Source organism: Python bivittatus, unplaced genomic scaffold, assembly GCF_059951505.1.
Source record: "Python bivittatus isolate LINGU-HERP-01145 unplaced genomic scaffold, Pbiv_v1 ctg000480_np1212, whole genome shotgun sequence".
Classification (NCBI taxonomy): domain Eukaryota; kingdom Metazoa; phylum Chordata; class Lepidosauria; order Squamata; family Pythonidae; genus Python; species Python bivittatus.
The window spans coordinates 35,437,312-35,457,665 of NW_028277075.1; the positions used below are offsets into that span (position 1 = coordinate 35,437,312).

A 20,354-nucleotide genomic window follows, 5' to 3' on the forward strand; every position below is an offset into this window, starting at 1 on the left:
TCATCATTACAGGTAGTCCCTGGATTAAGAGTGCCCAGTTTACGGATGACCCATAGTTAAGAACGGTGCCTACTGTAGCAAAATTCAAGTTAAATACACAATGGTTCGAGTTAATTATGCAATGGTTCAAGTTAATGACACAATACTACTTATACAATATTATACAAAAATATTGTTCCGGCTTACATACAAATTCAATTTAAGGACAGACCTTGGGAATGGAACTCGTTCTTAAACTGGAGCCTACCTGTAGTTCAGTTTCATCTAAACCCAGTACAAACCTCACTGCATGAGTCTGCTTAGTCTTCATGTAGCATTACCAAAAAAAAAAAAAAAGCCAGCAACAATAACTAGACATCCTTACCAGTAAACAATAACACTTCCATTTATTTATTTAGTTAGCCTGACGACTCTTTAACTTGATTACTTAGGTGACTTTTGTCTTGTGCTAAATTCTGCCTTCCTGTTGGACAGTCGCAGTACAAAACCCGAGTGGCAACAGAAGGAATGGTAAGAGGATTGGGTCTACTGTCCTGATTTAGATGAAAAGGTTTCCTTCCTTATCTCTACCCTTCAATCGTGATCACGGTGTCATAATAGCAATCTGTTCTTGCTAGAAGCCGACTTTTAACATTCTCAGGGGCAGCAAAAAAATCTTCTGCAACCGTCAAAGTAGGGGGAAGAATTTTTACATGAAACTCCTCCCCCCAAGTTTGGGGAAGCCATTCTTGTCCCACCTCTCTCAATGCTATGCCACAATCAAATGCTTGTGTTAAATAGCTCAAGTGACCTACTCCTTATTCTAGTAATCTCTTGACAGCATCCTTCTCCAATCCAGTGTCATCCTTATGTGTTTGACTACACCTCCCTTAATTCCCAGCCAGAATGGCCATGACTAGGAATTTGGGGACCGGTATAGGGGAAAAAGCATTAACTGAAAGCAAGGGCATTACATGGCTGAGACACTGAGAATTAAAAAAAGAAAAAAGGATCTAATAATGTACTGCTGCTTAAAAATATGCAATTATTCCACACAAACTAACATTTTGCATCAGAAACTCGCAAAGGTATGCTTGCTGTCAAGTTTGTTCAGCTTGCTCCAACATTTGATTTATTGTTATTAGAATTTTTTTCCCCATTTATGCTGCTCCACTAAAAATCCCTTGTACAAAGACAGTTAAAAAATTAAAATTTCCTCTCACTCTCTTGCCTCTGGTTCTTTTCTCTGAGTCAGTGAACAATGAAGTTTCCCTACAGAGGCTAGAAGTAATGCTTCCTGAGGGCAGATGGTGGCCAGCCACAAACAGGATTAGGATTACAATTATTTATACTGAAGTAGAGAGTTCTATTAGGGAAGAAGTATTTCCAAAACTAAACACACAACAGCCTTTTTTCCCCTTGTGTAGTAAATCTCTCTCTCTCAGGTCACATACGTGTTTGTCAAAAAAAAAAAAAAAAACAAGTCTAAAGATACACAACAGGGGAACTATATTTTTAACTCCCAAACCTAACATTTCTGGCTTGTGCTTCTAAAATGTAGTGTACCCAAAGATGTTGCATTAATCACGCTTTAAAAATAAACCATGCTTAAATGTTACAGTTCTAAGAGGTGATCAACTGCATTGGCCCCAATTTGGCTCTATATTTCTAAGATGTAGCAACTCTGAATTCTGGCCCTCCCCACAATCCTAATTTTTTCAGATGAAATTTGCTCACATTGTTTTCATTGTTAAATATACTTTTTGGAGCAAATATCATCTTAGGGAAGAATTGTTGAACAGGATCCAAAAAAGCCAAATAGTTTATTTTTTGTATTCTCTCATTGGCCAGCCAGCAGAAGCCATGGAATAGAATTTCACGGAAAATAGAGTACAGGAATGGGGACAGCAGTGTCATGAAACTGCTGTCAAAAAATATTAAAAGTAAGTCCAGACCTTATGTGGAAGTGCCCACATTTATCTGTCAACTAGGATCAGAAGTTGAGGGGAGACCCTACTTTTATCTGAAATATGAAACAGGCTTTTTTCTTTAATCAATGCCTCCAGACATTGTTATGGAGATTTTTGTGCCTCCACAAGATTACTTTATGGACCACTTACTCTCATGTAAAGTTGCCAGAGAATTAAGGAAAGTTTCAGAGGCATTAATGTGACTCTGAAAAATTGCCCAGTCAAGTTCTGTCGATCATATTTGAATACCTCTCTTCAAAACTAAAAACAATTCATTTCAAATCTGTCATTTCAGTTAGCATTATTGTTTAATGTTATATATTTTTATCTCCCTAGTAAGTGAATTGTTTGCTTTCGTATTTCAGGGCTGTATAGTAATTATACGGAAGCATACACACACACACACACACACACACACAAATATCTTTACTGTACGTATGCTGAAAGTCCATTTGGGAAAAAGAGACAGAAAGAAGAGAAAAATATTACTAAAATCTATATAACTTTCATAAGTGTAATTATGCTAAATAGCAATCCACATGCCTGTGATGAAGCTATTATTGCTAATGTATTATAGCAATGCCTTCATAAAAATCTGTAGTTTTTGGATTGCAAACATAATATTATGAACTATGTCTAAACATTCTCAAGTTGGTTCCCTCCTACAGATAACTTTTCTAAGAAATATGAATTATGATTATTATTTAAATTTATTGGCTGCCCAACTCCAATGAACATAAACTACACATAAACTGAATTCCAATTCTGTTGGATAAGGTGATATGAGTAATCTGTGTATATGTGGTTTAATCCCAGCATGCTGAGGTATAACCCAAAACCTGAAAAGCACACAGTCTAATAAATGATATCTCTTCCTATCCTCCATCTTAAGGACTTAATTCAGGACAGATTTTATGGCTATAAAGCCAGCACCCACATTTTTTTTAGGTTAAGCATCCATCCAAAGAGTTCTGGAGAACTTAAAAGCTTGTTTGATATTTTGCGATATTTATGATTTGTATTACCTTGTGAGGATCTTGGATTTTTTTTTCATGGCCATGCAACTCAATTTGTTTTTTGATTGATTGATTATGTGCCATCAAGTCTTTGTCTACTCTTAGCAACCACATAGATAGATTTTCTCCATGACAATTTGCTTTTTATGTCATTGAAAAAAAGTGTGCACTGGCTTCTATGGACTGTGTATTAATGTTTCAATAGAACTGATTCATTTGGGAATATAAATGCTGGTTTCCCTCATTTTTGCACTCTTCCACCATGTTCTAATCCAACTTGTTGCTTATGAACAGTGACAGCTCTTAAAACTATTGATTAAGTTTCTAAATCAACAGAGGAAATGCTCTGCAATTCCCCCATGAACACATATATACTGAGTCATGCTCCATCAATCTCTGAATGGTTGCTATCATGCAGTCTAAGTTACAGCTCTCAAAATATTCACCACTGAAAAATGATTCTAGTCAGCTGAGACTGCAGTGTAAAAGGCATCCTGTAGCTACAAGGTGGTCTGATAGCAAAAATTAAACTACACCATTTCTGCTGTGGACTTAGAAGGGCTTAGACAAAGAAGAATGCCTCTTTCAGTTAGTCAAACAAACCTCCTGCCTCTTGGTGATAACTTGAGTCTTTCCTTTTTCTTCCCTGGGACCAGGAATTTTCAGACTGCTTCTCTATCTCGCTCTTAGTGTTCTTGTTCTGTTTGTGCACTGGAGGGAGAAGAAAGGAAAGATAAGTGAGTGAATAAATTCCAATGCTTTAGTCAACAGCTCCAAATGGACTTTTCTTTCTTTGTCACTGTGATCTTTAAATCATTATGTCTTTTGGAAAGCTTTGCAGACAAAACTTTGCAGACAGTTATTCTGCTGAATTTCCCTTCTATAAAAGAGTTTGCTGGTATGCATCTGAAACACCACCTCCCTGCAAGTTTTTTCAGTGTTGTTAAAATATGACTCTGACAGAGCATTTGGGGGACATTAAAATCTGTTCTGACCCTGGTGGGAGGCTCTGTTAACCTACCTACCTACCTACCTACCTACCTACCTACCTACCTACCTACCTACCTACCTTTCTTTCTTTCTTTCTTTCTTTCTTTCTTTCTTTCTTTCTTTCTTTCTTTCTTTCTTTCTTTCTTTCTTTCTTCTCCTTCCTTCCTTCCTTCCTTCCTTCCTTCCTTCCTTCCTTCCTTCCTTCCTTCCTTCCTTCCTTCCTTCCTTCCTATACAGTTAGAACTTAAAGTGTTTTAAAACTTTTTTTTTAATGATTAACCCCACTCAAAGCATGTGGAAATAAAGTGGGATAGAAATATTAGTAAATGAATATAGCTGGATACAATCCACACACTCCATTGCATAGATATCATACCAGAATATTGCCTTTCAAATCTTAAAGATTTTATTCATTTACTAGAAAGATATTAGACAACAGTTCTTCCTACCCACCCACCTTTTAGGTTCTCTCTATCACTTTACCAATGTCCCAAGTTTGGCCAAACTATAACCTTCTTATACATTGTTTTGATCTCCACCTTCTGTTTTCCAGAAAATAACATATGAGGCTGTATTGAAATTTTAATTTTTTTTCAACATAAATTTAAGAATTTTTTAAATTAATCAACTGAATTCTTGAATTCCTCATACTGAACAAAATGTCTGTTTCAAAAGTTGTATCTCTTTACCTTCCCTATATCTTTTCCAGCTTCCTCTGAAATTGCTGTACCTTCATCAAGATAAAAGTAAAAGTCCATGCTTGTTTGTTTTCTTGATCCTTCAAGCTACACAGAAACTTAATGCATATGATTCTTAGTGTACAAACTACTGGAATAACCACATATGTTTTTCCTGCCTACCCATAACTGTTCCTCTTTTTTTTCCATTCCTCTTTTGTCTATTTTAATTGCAACTCTTTGTAGACTAGGTTCACATATCCAGCTTAGCCATGGTTTACTTAACCATATTTGTTGAATAAAGCACAGTTGGCTGTTTTTCATTATATCACATTAGGTTTTAAGGCTTGATTGACAAATTAAAATGGCTCGATTTACATGGAAGGCAAATAAATGACATTGCACTGTGTGAACTCATTGTGAGTTCCTGCCATACCTCAATTTTTGTTAAAGCATAATCCACACAAGGATGTAAGAAACCTCCTTCTATATAGTGTGACCATCAGTCCAGGTAGTCCAGTACTGTCCAGACTAATGACAATAATCCAGGCTTTCAGAAAGGAGTTATTCAGCCCTACCTGCAAATGCTGGGGATTGACTGCTTGCATTTCAAGTGCATGTTCTATAATAAAACATGGCAGTATCATATCATATCACTTACTTTTTTCATTCACTCTTGGAGTAAGGATTTGTTGTAACTGTTCTTTGAGAGCACCATGATTATCGATGGCACTCAGGAGGAGGAGGAGAGGAAGTACAGTAGTAGTAATAGCATCAGCAGCATTTCTCTCATTTATGCACAAACTAACCAAAATGTTAACAAATGTTCTTAAAGAATAGGCAAGGGACTATTCTAAAACACGTGCTGGGAGGATCATATCAAATTCAAGTGAGGATATTCTTCTCCTTCTTTTTTGACTCTACAGAGTTACTGCCATTCCTAAGCTGGGGCCAGCTGAAAGCCCCCGAAAGAGTTGTACTCAACTTCCATTTATTTTTATTCACCTCCAAATTACTGAGAGTACAGAAAAGTCTTCATGAACATAAGCATCCAGGCATTCACTGCCCTGATACAAACATTTATCTGCATCCAAACGTTTTGTTTTATCAGTTTGCAGGATGTAACGTGTATCTTGCTTTAAAAAAAAAAAATCACAGTCATTATACCAAATCAAACTAAAGAGAAACCCAAACTGTTAAGTATGTCTCATACATTAAACAAATTTAAAAGGTTTCTTGACAGTGAAATATTACATTTTCAATGTCACTGAGTTGAAGCCCCTGAATATCAAAATTCAATTCCACATAGGTTTTGAAAGTTCTAACTGCATTTAAGGGAATATTGTCTGCCTACCACCCTTAAGATGATTAGGTTATTACCAGCAAGTATAAGAAACAAATCCAGCATTTTAATACTAATTCCTACTGAACCAAACCTGCATTATTCAGGAAAAAGCATGTATGAATTTCTTCCTTATTCATATTCCACTGTATGCAGTGATCCAAATAATAAATACCCAGTGTGAAACTTTTGGTATGCATGAGACAGATATTCTGACAATGGCTGCTACAATTATGCAAAGAAAAGAGAGAAGATTATACTGGCAGCAAATTCTAAGAATCGCAGTTTTCAGACAGACATACTGCAAAAAAGGATTAATATGGTGGTGCTCTGTTGGCAATCAGGAATACTAACCAGTATTCCCTAATACTGTAAGACTAAGAGCTGATCATTCGAAGAACTACTGAATGCCTCAAACACTAGGTGCCATTCACTACAGGTAGTCCTCACTTAACAATAGTAATTGGGACTGGAATTTCCTTCTTAAGCAATGTGCTTGTAAAACACGATGTCACATGAGTGTATCAGTTAGCAACAGCAATCCCAGCAGTTTCTGTTGTTAAGGGAGGATTGTGGGTCATTACGTGAGGACCTCCTCGCAAATTCCTGCTGGCTTCCCACAAGCAAAGTCGGTGGGAAGCCGACAGGAAGCTGCAAGTCCCAGGTGACTCGCAAGCAGGCCAGCAGCAAGTAAGTTGCTGCTGCTGGACAGGGGAGGGTGTGCAAGTGACCAGTGAGGTGCCACACGAGCGCAGGAGGGCCAGAGGTGGCTGCTGCTGGGTTGGGGAAACTTACCGGAGCAAATTGCGACCTTTCCTGCTGGCTTCTCCATTGACTTTGCTTGTGGGAAACGAGCAGGGAAGGTCACAAATGGTGGTCATGTGACTGCAGGATGCTACAACCATTGTAAGTATGAGCCAGTTACCAAACACCTAGATCATGATCATGTGACTGTGGGGTGTTGGGACGGCCGCACTCCAAGGACTCGTCATAAGTACCACTCGTTCAGCACTCTGGTAACGTCGAATGGTTGCTGAATGAGTGATCATTAACCAAGGACTATTTGTATTGTCAAATTATTATTATTATTATTATTATTATTATTATTATTATTATTACCAGTAAAGGATAAAGCATGCTAGAATCTGTGTGCAACATATACATCATGCCAACATCATAGTGAGTCAGGTGGCTTATCAGGAAATAACTGAATATACTATGTCCTCTCCACTGACTCTAGAATGCTCCCTCCTCTCTTATTAACTCAACCCATAAATAATGGTGCAATTCTTGCCAGTAATTCTTCAGGTAGCTGTTTTATGCTTCTAACCTGAGATAAAACATTGTTCTACCCTGGTTCCATCACAGAAAATATGGCTTTCTGTGTAATGTACAAGATGCACTCAAACTGGGGAGACCCAAGTTTAATTCAGCCTCAGTCATGAAAGCTGACTGGGTTGACTTTGGACTAGCCGTCATCACTCAGTCCAGTCTATTCTGCTCACATAAACTACCTTGAGTTCCTGCAGGAAAGGTAGGATATCAGTCAAATAAATAAACAGACACACAATACTTCTGACCGCATTATTCTGCTAGACAACTAAGGACCAGCTGGAAATGAAAGAAGCATTTTTCTTTAACATGGTTTAAAATCCCAGATATTGGAAGAGTTGTTGCCTCTATTATTGTGATCATGTTATTTATAATTGTTGTTTTATTCTGTTTGTTACTATTTATAAGCCACCTAGAGTCTCTCTAGGGAAGCAGGTTTAAACTGCATAAATAAATAAGTTGAACATTTGACCAGCCTTTTGAAAAAATTCATCTTTAAGCTAGCTCCCAAAGCCATTTATATGCATTAATGGCACCCTAGAATCTCCTCTTCATACATTCATTCAATTGGCAGAGGCAGTGATGGAGGCTTGTAACCTGCACCAGAGATGGTATTACAACAGACAGAGTGACAATCACATCACAGGTAGGTGAGTGAATTCGCTCCCTAAAAATCAAGGCTTGGCATCTGTCCCATGCATTGCTTTTGCACCACTTGCAAACTGTGACTGCAGCCTGCCATATATCCCCCACTGCACGACTTCTACAAGTCCCTTAATATCTTTAAGATGCTACACCATTAAATGAAATGTTTACAAAACACTGAACATGTTGAAGGTTAAGGCAGCAGAACCATTAGCATTTTGATAGGTTTCCACAACACATAAAAGAAGCAAGTCTTTAAAATTCATTGCCTTAAGATTAATCTTTCTCTTACAGCATTTCCTTCCCAGCTTGAGGCAGCTATCAAGCTAGCTTTCTGTTCTGTAACACTTTTTAAACTGTCCTAGAGGCTGCTAAGACAGGAAGGATCAACTCACTCAGTAGTCAAATCCCACAGTTTAGACAGAAGTACCCTCTATTGGAATATATATAGTCATCACAAGCAGGGTGACATTAAAAAAGAAAAGGCTGATGCTGCAAATGCTTTGAAGAGAAACTTGATGATCTTTTGAACTTCAGAATCCAACTCCTTCCACCCTGTCCCTAACCCTGATTTGAAAATAAAATTGAAGTATTACTCTGCCCAGCTAATTCATTGAGAAAAACAAACAGGTCATTGAAGCAGCTTGTGAAAAAATGGAAGGTAAACTTTTAGCTGCTATATCATCTGCAAAATTGGACTAGACTCATTGTAGGCTGCAAATGCTTTCTTTTGTTTTGATAGTTTAGCTTGGAGAGCTCAATTGCTAAGGTCAGCAACCAGATAGAATCTCTCAACAAAAATACAAATAATTTTATTAGGAAAAGACCACTACAAAAAGAAAAAAAAAGTGTCATCTTGGGATTATTAACATGATACACACACACACAAACACACACACACAGAGACATTCCATTCTAATTCTGAAGGACTTCCACCTTAACAGCCTGCTATGCTTTGATTTGTCCCTAGGCACTAGTAACTCATACCTCTTGAGAGCACCATTTAGATTAAATAAGCTTAACTTTGGCTTCTCTTTATTACTCCAACATGAAGATAGATGCCATTTCCCAAGTAACCAAATGCCTTGTGTGATGCCACAGAGGTGAAAGGTTTAAATATTCCCTGCCCATGGATTTACTCTTTTCTGCTTAGCTGAGCAGCTGGAAAACAGCTAAGAAACTAGAAAAAAGATGCTATAGAGTCCTGTCACTCCAAAGAGCAAAGGCACTTCATGGCCACCTTTAAACTCTATACCTTTTAGGTTGTAAACTTCAGTCACTGTCCTAAGCAAAGGCACATCATGGCCACCTTTTAAAACAGTTTTCCAATGATGCCCTGAGCAACATGTAGAAGAAATTGGAAAGCACCACAAAGCTAATGAGAGCTGCTCTTCATGACCACAGCTGGAGCCAACACTTGTTCAGATTATGGAAGCAAATCCCTCTATGGAAAATAGTTGCCTGCCTAAGAAAAACAAAGGGAATGTGTACTTTGACAAGTCCACTGATGACAAGAAGTTTCTCTTGGTGGACAACAACATTGATTTTAGGATTCCATCTGAAAATGTATTAACTTCATTCTTCACTTACACTTTTTTCTTGGGGAAGGGGAACAGTGAAAAATATAGCAAAGACCATCAAAATCCATTTCTGAGGTTGGGTGCGATAATTACTAACTGGATCAACTTCTGGCTCCCTCAAAACACATTGTGTTTAGCTATGTACCGTTTCCAAACCTTAAATGTACTTCTGAGGTTGAAGCTGCCTATTTCTTCACAGACATATAAAAACTACTTCATGACTAGTGAAAGGGATTACCAGGTAGAGCCAAAATCAAATCTATGAGGTCACTAACTTATGAATCAGGGGTCCAAGTGAAGGAGAGTTGAAGCTTACAAAACTGGCAGTGAATTAAGCAGAGTTAAGGAATTCAGAACTAGACTGATAGCCAACAATGTTTTCAGACACTGTTTAAGAACTAACAAAGGTCAACTAGAAAGTTTTATAGCCTGGGCTCTTAGAGTCCCATCTGAAGTCAACTGCCAGGGTTTTACAGAGTTCTTCTCAAGAACCTGTTATATTCAAGCTGCCATTTTAGCCCTAAATAATTCTTTGCTTTTGACTACTTATTGTGTGCTAAGTAGATGCTCAGGCTAGAACCCTCTGGTGGCAATAATCATTAAGACTTAGGAGTAATAGAGAGAGGGGGAATCATCATACTCTCAGAATTATTGCACAGCAACTTTCCGTGACTGGTCAGTAAAGTATCCTCTAGCATATTGGAATCTTTGCTCAACTCTGGATCTCCTGGATTAGAAGGTACTAATGCTTTCTCAAAAGAAGAATTAGCCAAGGGAAGCATTAGTTGGGCTCAGATTTAGAAGATTTTTGCCATTTGAGGAGTAGAAGTTATCATTTAGTGCTGATATTTTTTCTTTAGAAGCCATCAGGAGGTTTTCTGTTATTGTTATGGTGATATTGCTTTGTATTTTTAATGAATTTGTATTTTTCAGGTTACTGATTTTTATCATTTATTGAAGGAGCTTTTGCTACCTCTAACAACCTAGATTAGAGAGCCATTTTGGTGTAGTTGTTAAGGCACCAGGCTGGAAACCAGGAGACTATGACTTCTAGTCCTGCCTTAGACATGAAGCCAGCTGGGTGATCTTGGGCCAGTCATTCACTCTCAGCCCTGAGAAGGAGGTAATGGCAAAGCACTTCTGAAAAACCTTGCCAAGAAAACTGCAGGGACTAGTCCAGGCAGTCGCTAGGAGTCAAAAACTAACTCAAAGGGACCAAACAAAAAACAAAAAACACCACCCTTAGATACCTGACTTGCAGCTTTGAACTGGTGTTTATCTGGAGGACAGAAGTTGCTATGTAGTTCCCTATCCCTGGTAACTATATAGAAATAAGTTATTTTTTCTTTCCAATTAAAGGGCTAGTGGCAGGATGTTCAATGCTAAGTCTCTGAGTTTGGCCTCCCTGGTAGCCACACTGCCAGAGGTAAGTGATGGGAGCAATTTTTGGTTGGGGTCCAAGTGTAGCAGAGAAGGTGGTTATCAAATAATGACCAAAAGCCAATCTTAGAAAGCAATGAATAAATACTTTCCCCAAACTATAAGATTACATTTCTAAAATGCAACCCCTTTTAGAAAGAAAGGACAGAATTAAGATGTCTCCCTCCCTCCACCCATTCAATTTCCATCTTCCCTTATTTATGATCAGTGACTACAGATGATGGTGATGTAGCCCAATACACCAAAAAAGTAACAAGTTGGGAAGGAGGTTCTAAGACTCTCGGCCTGGCTGGCTTAACAAACAAAACGAAGCTTCAAAATTAATCCTTTTCTTTTTCAGTGGGATGAAAATAGCTGCAACTTCTTTGGGGCTGACATTCACCTAGGGTAGAGAGATTTGGACTCACACAGCCAGTCTGTGTTGCATCCAAGAAAGAGGCTTTCATAAGGCACTTAATTTCCCTGTGCTTCAGGAACAATGACTAGGTACATCCATGATATTCAAGTACAGGACTAAGTTCACTAGCCTGACTTTTTAAATCTTTTAATAAAAATATTTAATAAAGCTATTTAGGGGTAGCCCAAAAATCTGATAGAAGGCTGGGCTATGCAATCACTTTTTGGACTCATCTTCCAGCCATGATTACTCCTTTCCTTGGCACATGCTGAGAAATAGTGAAGGTGAAGGTGATGATGATGAAGTAGTCATCAGAATGCTCCATCACAGGCCAAGCTTCCCATTTAGTGACTGACTACAATCAATATTTCTGAAGCAAAATTGGAAATCATGCTGGATCATTTCCAAATCAAGAGATACCGGTGTTTAAGGCATGGCAGTGACTCTGTCAAAGGTCAAAGAAAGTCTTCTGACACATTGCCTCCATTGATGGGATTCTCTACTAACAGTAGGATAAGATCGTGCCTAGTCCTGACTGTTTCCTTAACCGTACTGTGCCATGTTATTATTATCAGTCACATTTTGATTTATATCCAGGGGCTAATACCTAGTGACAAATGCTGTAATAAATTGAATCCTGTTTGAAATGCATTTAGAGAGTTATTGGAATAACCAGCAAATTACTGATCATCAGTTTACAATTGATACATCTGTTTCACCTCCCCCCTTACAAATAAATGCAGAGTCTAGACAGTTTCTACTTTCACTATTTTAACTCAATTGCTTTAAAAAGGCATGGAGCCAGGAACACAGATACCAGTATAAAAGAAGCATGTCCTCCTAAAAGGCCAAAAAACAGATATATTCATTTGTTACATTTATACCTCATGTTTTCATTTGAGAAGCTCAGAGCTGTTCACAGGGACTCTTCAACAGCCTCTTATTCAGCCTGACATCAATAATGCAACATAATTCTCTTCTAGGTCTTGCAAGAAAAACTTGGCAACAAGAATCTGCATTAGCTCAAGTGAAATAAAATCAAGCATAGGGAAGGAGGAAAGAAAACGTGCCTACAGCATGGCTAACGATTCAATCAAAGTTTATTGCGGTCTTGGACCAGTACAAGGATGATGCTCTGTGAAAGTATACATAGTCTATCTTAAAATGATAGCAACCTAGGATAAAATAAAATTAAACGTTAAAATAAAATTAAGATACATTTATAGAACTAACTAAACTCTATGGGTGCAATCTAAGGTGCAGCCCTATACTAGGTGAAAATATAGTCACTAAGATTATGTTAAATATAAAATGTAAAATGTAAGTATCTAAAATTACCACTATGTTAATATATAAAAATTTAAATGAATTACTGTTACATAAAGGGTCTGACGAATCTTCATTGCTGCAGCACAAAACCTGGCTACCTGCGCTGTGACAACAGGCTTTTCATCTATGAGCAGCATTTGTGTATAGTCTGAATCTGGGCGACAAGGATATTTACTAGTCAGAGGTAAAATGAGTTTGCTTCAGACATCTCTGTAGAAAACACAGCAAAGAAGGACGTGGTCTGTGGTTTCTACCTCTCTGGAGCCACAAGTACAGTGCCTTATGGTCATTTTTGCCCTCCAGTACTGCAGAGGGGAGACTATGGCATCGAGCTAAAGAAAAGGCTTTCCAATAGCTAGGTGTTTCAAGCTGTGTAAGATAACTGGTGGCAGTGATGATATATTTATTGTGCGCTGGAGACAGGAAGGATAGAACCTTCCCTGGATCTGCTTGCCGCTCTATATCCTTTATCCTTTGTTTCAGGTCTTGTTTGGCCTGGTTGTATTTCATCTTGAGAACTGAGGATGGGAAATAGCCTAGCTTTAAAAGATTGGAGTCAATGGCCTTAATCCATGTGGATTGAAAGTTATCCTGAAGAATGAGAGGTGCTAAGCCTTTGGGGTAAAAGTTGAGCTTTAGCCAAAGGTTTAGAGAGGCTAGACACATTCTTGACTCAACTTTTATCATGCCTGTTTCTAGGCATAGATGTGCATTTGAAGCACATCAAGGCATCTGTAGTGCTGCTCTGATGAATTTAGATTGCACTCTTTCCAGAGGTGTGAGGATGGGGGGAGGGGGCAACTAGAGTCATTCAGGCTAATGACTTGGCCTGAAAAAGTTTGAATGAGGCTGGAATGTAAGATCCTCCCTTACAACAAAAAAAATTTAAGATGACATTGACAGATCTTTGTCCAGAGGCTGCAGCATATTCACAGTGGGCTTTCCTTGAGCCAGAGGCATGGATGACTACACCTAAATACTTGAAACTGGTCACTTGCTCTATTCTATGGTCAGGAATACTCCATGAATGAGTTTCAGCCTATTGGCAAAAGCCATTATCTTAGTTTTCTGGTAGTTTATTTCCAGTTTATCATTATCACAGTGCTGGGCCGGAGTTATGGCTAACCATTGTAGTACTATGATAAGTTTGATTTTTACCCTAATTCCCCAGGCTTTCTTCCTCTGCAAATTTTTTTTTAAAAAAGTATCTTTTTTTTTCTCATAGTGCCCTCATTTGGGGTGATTTTTGAGCTTCTTTTTTTTGGGTGATAAGGTAGCCAAGAAAGTTGTTGTTATTGCTGTTTTCTGTTACCCATATATATCTCGAGTCTTCCTTACTGCTTCTGCTTCCAGATTTGAAAATGCTTGATAGGAAGAGTTCCTTCATGGCATCCTACTCTGAGATTCAGCTGAAGAGTGAGAAATAATTGGGGAAATGAGTGTATAGTGAAAGATGGGACACACACAAACCCGTAGCCACCAGTTGACTAAGCCACAGAACACTATATTTATCTATGAGTCTTACTCAGCTGGATGGGTGGTAGAGGACATTGCAACAGGAAGGGGTCACAAGTAGCAGAAGGGAAAATAATTCTGATGGGAATTGAGAAAGTGAGTGAGAGAAATAACACTAGTTAGTTATTTATTACCATTTCATAATGCATTTAAGTGGAATCCTAAAACAGAGTGATTGTTTGGCTGATCCATTCAGGATAGGCTATATTTGCCCGCAAAACATAGTACAGTTTCTCCAGTATTTGTTAAAAATCATCAGTCTTAAATATTGTTCAGCATTTTGCTGAAATCTCTCAAGGCATAATCACAGTAAATATCTTAAAAGTTTTTTTTTTCCAGTGCAACATCCCCCCATCTGAAATTGATTCTACATTTAGCAAAATATTTCAGACACTAAATGCAGATATCCCAAGTTTGCACACCTAAAGCGGGGGTGTTGCCACTTTGCAGGCTATACAGTAGGGATTTGGTCTCATGGTCACTGTTGAGAAGACCTGTTTTCCTACGTCTGTATTTGATCCATCATTAACATTTAAAAACAATTTAACTTTTACATTAAAAACCAGTCAAGAAGAAGGTGGGTGGGAGGGGGAAGACATACTATCTAGAGTTTTAATATACTTGGCTATAGAGAAAGAATAATTGCTCTTACTTAACTCAATTATATTACAACAGCTGAGTTACTTTGTCTTCAAAAGGACCATTTTGTTTTATCCCTTATAATCTGAAATTTAAAACCACCAGGCACATTTTAGTTCTTCATCCTAAAAAGGGCTGTGTGGAATTTTGATGCAAGCACAGCTCAAGGAAAGACCCAGAATGTATAGTGCAAACTATATGTGAAAGGATCCATCTGAGCCAACAAAAACATTTAGTGTTAGCCTCAGTACTGTAATGGCTGCCATATTAACCAGGGGTCAGACTCAATGATCCTTTCCCTCCCAGGCATCATAAAATGAATCTATGACTGAGGTTAGCAAGGGATGCACAGTAAAATGAGAGACTCTCATTGTTCACACTGCTTTCTTCTCTTTCCAAGCTCAGACTCAAAGAAAAGATACAGTAACTATCTTTTTCTGATTTTACAAAAATGGGGAAAATCAGGACAAAGTTTGTACCACTTACCCATCAAAATTTCTAACCATTACAATAAATATATAGATTCCAACAGGAAGGCCTGTGATGAAATACAGTGAACAAACCAAAACAGTGCGAATCATACCTAATACCCTAGAATTACGTCACAGACTCAAGAGTTGCCCACTTCCCTTAAACTATTTCACACTTATTGTACTAAAAGGAAATGCGTGTAGAAAACAGTCTAGCTCCTGGAAGACCATTATGGAAATTTGCATCCCTACCTATGAGCTTCTGAAAGCACATTCATTATCCCCATCCCTCACCCTTCATTGGAATAGCTTTATTAATGAGGAGTGTTCTTTTCCTATCAGTGTAGTTGTTAACTGTGCCCGTTGTTCATCCCTTGCCAAGCCTACTTTTCTGATGTTATTTCAAGGTCAACTCTCTAGTCCTTTGAGATTAGAATGGCATAAATTTTGATTTGACAAAGTTATGTGTTGATCGTGTATGTGTCAGAAGGCAGTTGTTTATAATGAACTCACTGTACTCTTGCTGTTTCGTTTTTCATATGTGAAACCAAGTGGACAATGAGTTCATATTCTGGGTTGGCAGTTACTACAGCCTGCCAGGGACCTGTATGAATTCAGCTACTATGCAGAGAAACTAAAAGTGGCAATCATGACTTCTTAACTCTTCAAATTTAGAACCTGGCCTCTGGAAATTATAGAGCTTAGCAAAGTTAAAAAATTAACTAGCATAGGAGGGAACTGAATAAAGCTCCTTCACATAGACAAATACCATATCAGAGAGTAAGACAAATTTTCAAATTCATATCAATCTCTGATTATACTTCAACTAGATAAGCAAATCAAAGTTTCAATTAAGACATCAATTATTCTACTTACAAGGGTGTATATACCTAACATCCATTGGGGAATGTGAACAGCAAAACATCTTTCCATTTGGAAGTTACAGACAGGGTGACAGTTATCCTAGTTTGGCTGCAGTTCCCATCCATTATCCTGGGAAAAGCACACTCCCCACTTCTTCATACAGGAGACAATACTGGGGGGAGGGGGTGTCCACAGTCAGAGCCTTCCTGCTGAGAATGAAGGTCACACTTGGCCTGCTTCTCATTCCCACAGGATTTCTGCAGCTGCCTCAACAGGTATGACCTAAACCCAAAACGCCCCCCTTCAATCTCCCTCTATTAGATAGATCCGCACACCTTCGAAGATGGCATGTAGGAGGAACTGCCAAACATAACCTTGATCCACATAACAAAACCAGAAATATACCAGAGATCACTGTTGAGGGATATGGGTAGAAAATCAACAGGCTCCTCTCTCATTTAGCAAAACTGAGGGCTCTCCACTCCCCTGTTCATAAGAATAGTAGGGCAGTGACATCTGAAGGGGAGGCAATATAAAAAAGAGCACTGAGACTCAGAAAGAGGAAATAGGTAAAATATTCTTGCAGTGCTTTATTTGCTTTATGGATTCTGAACAGAGGCTGCTTATATTTAATTGTAGCAGCACCACACATTTCTGGAAGCAACTGACAGGAGATAGTAATGTAGAAGATCCATATAATTCAAACCTCCATTATACAAGATCACTGGTATATTTTTCATATGAAGACCATAATAGGGAGATCAGTCCTCAGATAGGAGGCATTAGCTCAAGTTAACATTTTGGAAAGATGCTCACTGTAACATGGGAGCTATTTTTTTTTTTTTTTGTATCTCTATTTATAATTCATCTAAGTCCATGTGATCTATATGTGCAAAAATGCTTTTATAGAAAGAGATTTATTATGAGTTCTGACTTTTTTCATTTAGTAGAGAAACATTGTTTGCCAGTAGGTAATAGATAACAGCTTTCCTTTTCATACCACTTAAACTGGGTAAATGAGATGTATTAATAACTGTGTTGAACTAAAAAAAGGCTTCTGCATCCCAAATGCAGAGTATGCAGATAGAGAACAATGCATATATTCTGGTCTGAGAATGTGTTCAAGCAGACTTCTTTCCTACTTCCTACATCCATTAAGAGTATCAAGCGATAGATGTTTAAAATCCAAAAAAACAACTAAAATTTTTTAAGTTACATGCTTTGATAGAGCTCAAAAAAAAAAAAAAAAAGCTCCTCAGGGTTTCAGACTACAGCCTACTTAGAAAAGGACAATTCTCTGAATCTTTGAGCTTTCTATCGTTGTGTTTGGGGAAAGAGAAGGATGAAAGTCTTTCTATAGGAAGCAGTCTGGAGACCCTATCAATCTTCCATTCATGGCAAAGCAGAGACAAAGAGAAGACCAAGTCCACTGCATGCTATCACTACTCCTAATGTCTTTAGGAGTCAGTAGGATAAGACATGCAAAGAATTGGAGCTTCTGGAACTCTCTAACAGTATTGTCTACACCAGTGTTTCTCAACCTCATCACCTTTAAGATGTGTGGATTTCAACTCCCAGAATGCCTTCAGCCCACATTCTGACTGGGTTTCAGACAAGAGTCCTTCTCAGACTTTCTTGGAGTTGCCAAGGCCTGACCCAGAGAACCTATGAGATACGCACTTGCTTAGAAAAGGACAATTCTCTGAATCCACTTGCAGTTCTCATAAAAAGAGTTTGTCCACTTGCAGGTTAAAACATAACCAATGCCTATTTTGTTTGGCAATGGGAACTATCTGATACAATTTAAAGTAAGGAATCTACTTAACAAGTACAGATCAATTTGATTTAAATTTAAAAATGACATTTTCAATAAGAACAGTCCTCCTAGCTGCCTTAGTTTAGAAATCAATTTAATAAGTTAATGCATGTTTCTTATGCTGACAAGCTCTAAGGGGGAAAAGTACATTCTGCTTCTTAAAAGAACAATCCTAAATTCAGAGATACGTATAGTAATTATTGAGTTAAGGGAACTTTCCATACTGTTCAAAGCACTGCTCAAAATGATTGCCTTGCATCCCAGTTGTTGCACAGTTATATTCTATAGTACAACTGTGTGAAATTTTAGTTACAATATGTATACACCACTATTCTTCTTGTTTCTGTTAAAAATGCTGCTTGGCCATACAGCCATAAAAGGTAATAAGCTACAAAGAAGCCAACCATTTACGCAAATTCTCCAGCTCCTAAGGAATGAACATATTTTACCTATTCCTAAGAGGTGACACAAAATGTTAAAAAGCAGACCTTCTCAGGTAATATGTTACACAATTTTAATATGATTACTGATAAACTTTTTCCTAGCAGATTCCTGCATTTGTGCAGTACACTGAGCTGTTCCCTCAAACTGTGATCCTATTTTTAAATAGTTAAATCAATTGGATTCATTTGGGTCTGCAACCACATATGTGGGCACCAAGAGGAGTCTTATTTATTTAAACAATGTATATCGTCACCCGTCTCACAAATACTGGTTAGTATTTTGAAATCTGACAGCTATAGCCTAAATTGGGAAGCAAAATAAAAAATAAAAATCCCAGAAGGCAGCAATGCCAAACTCTTTCCATATTGTTGCCATGAAAATAACAGAGATATGCCCATGTAGTCACCAAGAGTGAAGCTTCACTTTAGGGAAACTTTGTTTTATATGTCAAAGACTAATTCAGGAACTGGAAACTAATTGTGGTATGAGATTAATATTTTTTTTTCTCTGGTTGAATAGCCTTTTCCTGGAAAGACTTTCTGCTGCTGCACACACTTTCAGGAGAAAGTCAGAAATGTGTTCTGAGTACATGATAAAAGGCCAATTTTAATCTTTCCACCATTATATTCTTTAGAAAATACTATGAGTTTAGTGTGTTTTTTATACAAATAATGAGCATTTAGAATAATTTCCCTGATGATTTTAAATAGGCTTTGTCAATAATAAGGGAAGGGGCAAAGCAGACAGATACACACTAGTATGTTTAGGTTTTACACTATACTCTCTGAGACAGTATGAAGAGACTGGATTCATAATGCAATTAACATTATCTAAAAATGAAAGGACATAGATGGAACAGTGATTTGCTGGCTATAGGAAATTCTGTATAGGATAGGATCAGAACTGCATGAAATCAGGCCTTTAACTATTTCAACATTGAATTACTTAGTGCCAGTAGGGTGTAGACATAAAACCTTTCAAGATGTCCTGTTTATTCAGAGTTCAGTCCACACACACACCCAAACCTGTCCATGCATCCTGTAACTTTGGGGTCTTCCATAAAGCCTTGAAAATAGTTCCCCCCGCCCTTGGGTGTTGGATTAGGGAATTGGATGAGTATGTCTAGTAATGGTTTGGGGATTTTGTAACAGCTTTGGCCTCAGTTGTATTCTATTGTGGTTTTGATGCTTATTGGTTATTTTTGTTCTGTACTTTTAATCCTACATCAGCCATTCAAAGTCACGATTCACAAGTTGGGTGACTATAAAAATTGCAAATGAAAAATTTTATGCCAAATTACTCTACAATGGTTATGCTGTCATCCCAAAAGTCAGTATGGCCCCTAAGCCACACTTAGTCTTCACTGTGCTTTTCCTAGGCATTTTTTTTTCTTTTTAGAGTTCTCCCCACCCCCATGAAATTTTACATTATTTCTACATCCTTTTGTTCATGGTAGTGATGTTTTTATTACAAAGGCAGAATAATACTCAGTTTTAAGTTAGCAGCTTTGACCCTTTTGCTAGACATAACATTTTTATACCTATGGATATCTGTTGTATGTAAGATTGCTGCTCCCTGGTCCTGTGATGCCCCTTTAAAATTATAGAAATAGTTACTGTATTTGTCTTTATGAAAACATTTTGGTGTTGACAGTTTAGTACCAAAAAAAAGTTCAAGTGTGGTAGTTCAGCTCTCACTCTGCTGATTAATGTATCTGTATTATGTTATTTGTTGAAAATACCCTGAATGCACAGAATGGCAGCATGCCAATTCTTGACATGTGGCTCTCTCAGGGCATCTTGGCTTAAACTTTAACACATGTGCTCTGTAGCAAAGAACAGAAATGAAGTGTGCTACTGCTTCCTTAGCCTGTATACACATTTGTTGTTTTACCTAGATGCATATAATC

The 20,354-nt window shown here is 37.8% G+C and overlaps 1 protein-coding gene across 6 annotated transcripts in view; it reads right to left on the reverse strand.

Moving 5' to 3' along the window:
• Positions 1-20,354, reverse strand: part of TSPAN18 (tetraspanin 18) — a 167,782-nt gene that overhangs the window by 134,532 nt on the left and 12,896 nt on the right. For 5 of the 6 annotated variants that reach the window (XM_088145749.1, XM_088145750.1, XM_088145744.1 and 2 more), the window contains one exon: positions 3,569-3,676. The exons of the other annotated variant lie outside the window; for it this stretch is intronic. The gene's annotated coding sequence lies outside the window, so the exon portion shown is untranslated. The remainder of the gene's footprint in view (positions 1-3,568; positions 3,677-20,354) is intronic. 6 annotated transcript variants of the gene reach the window in all.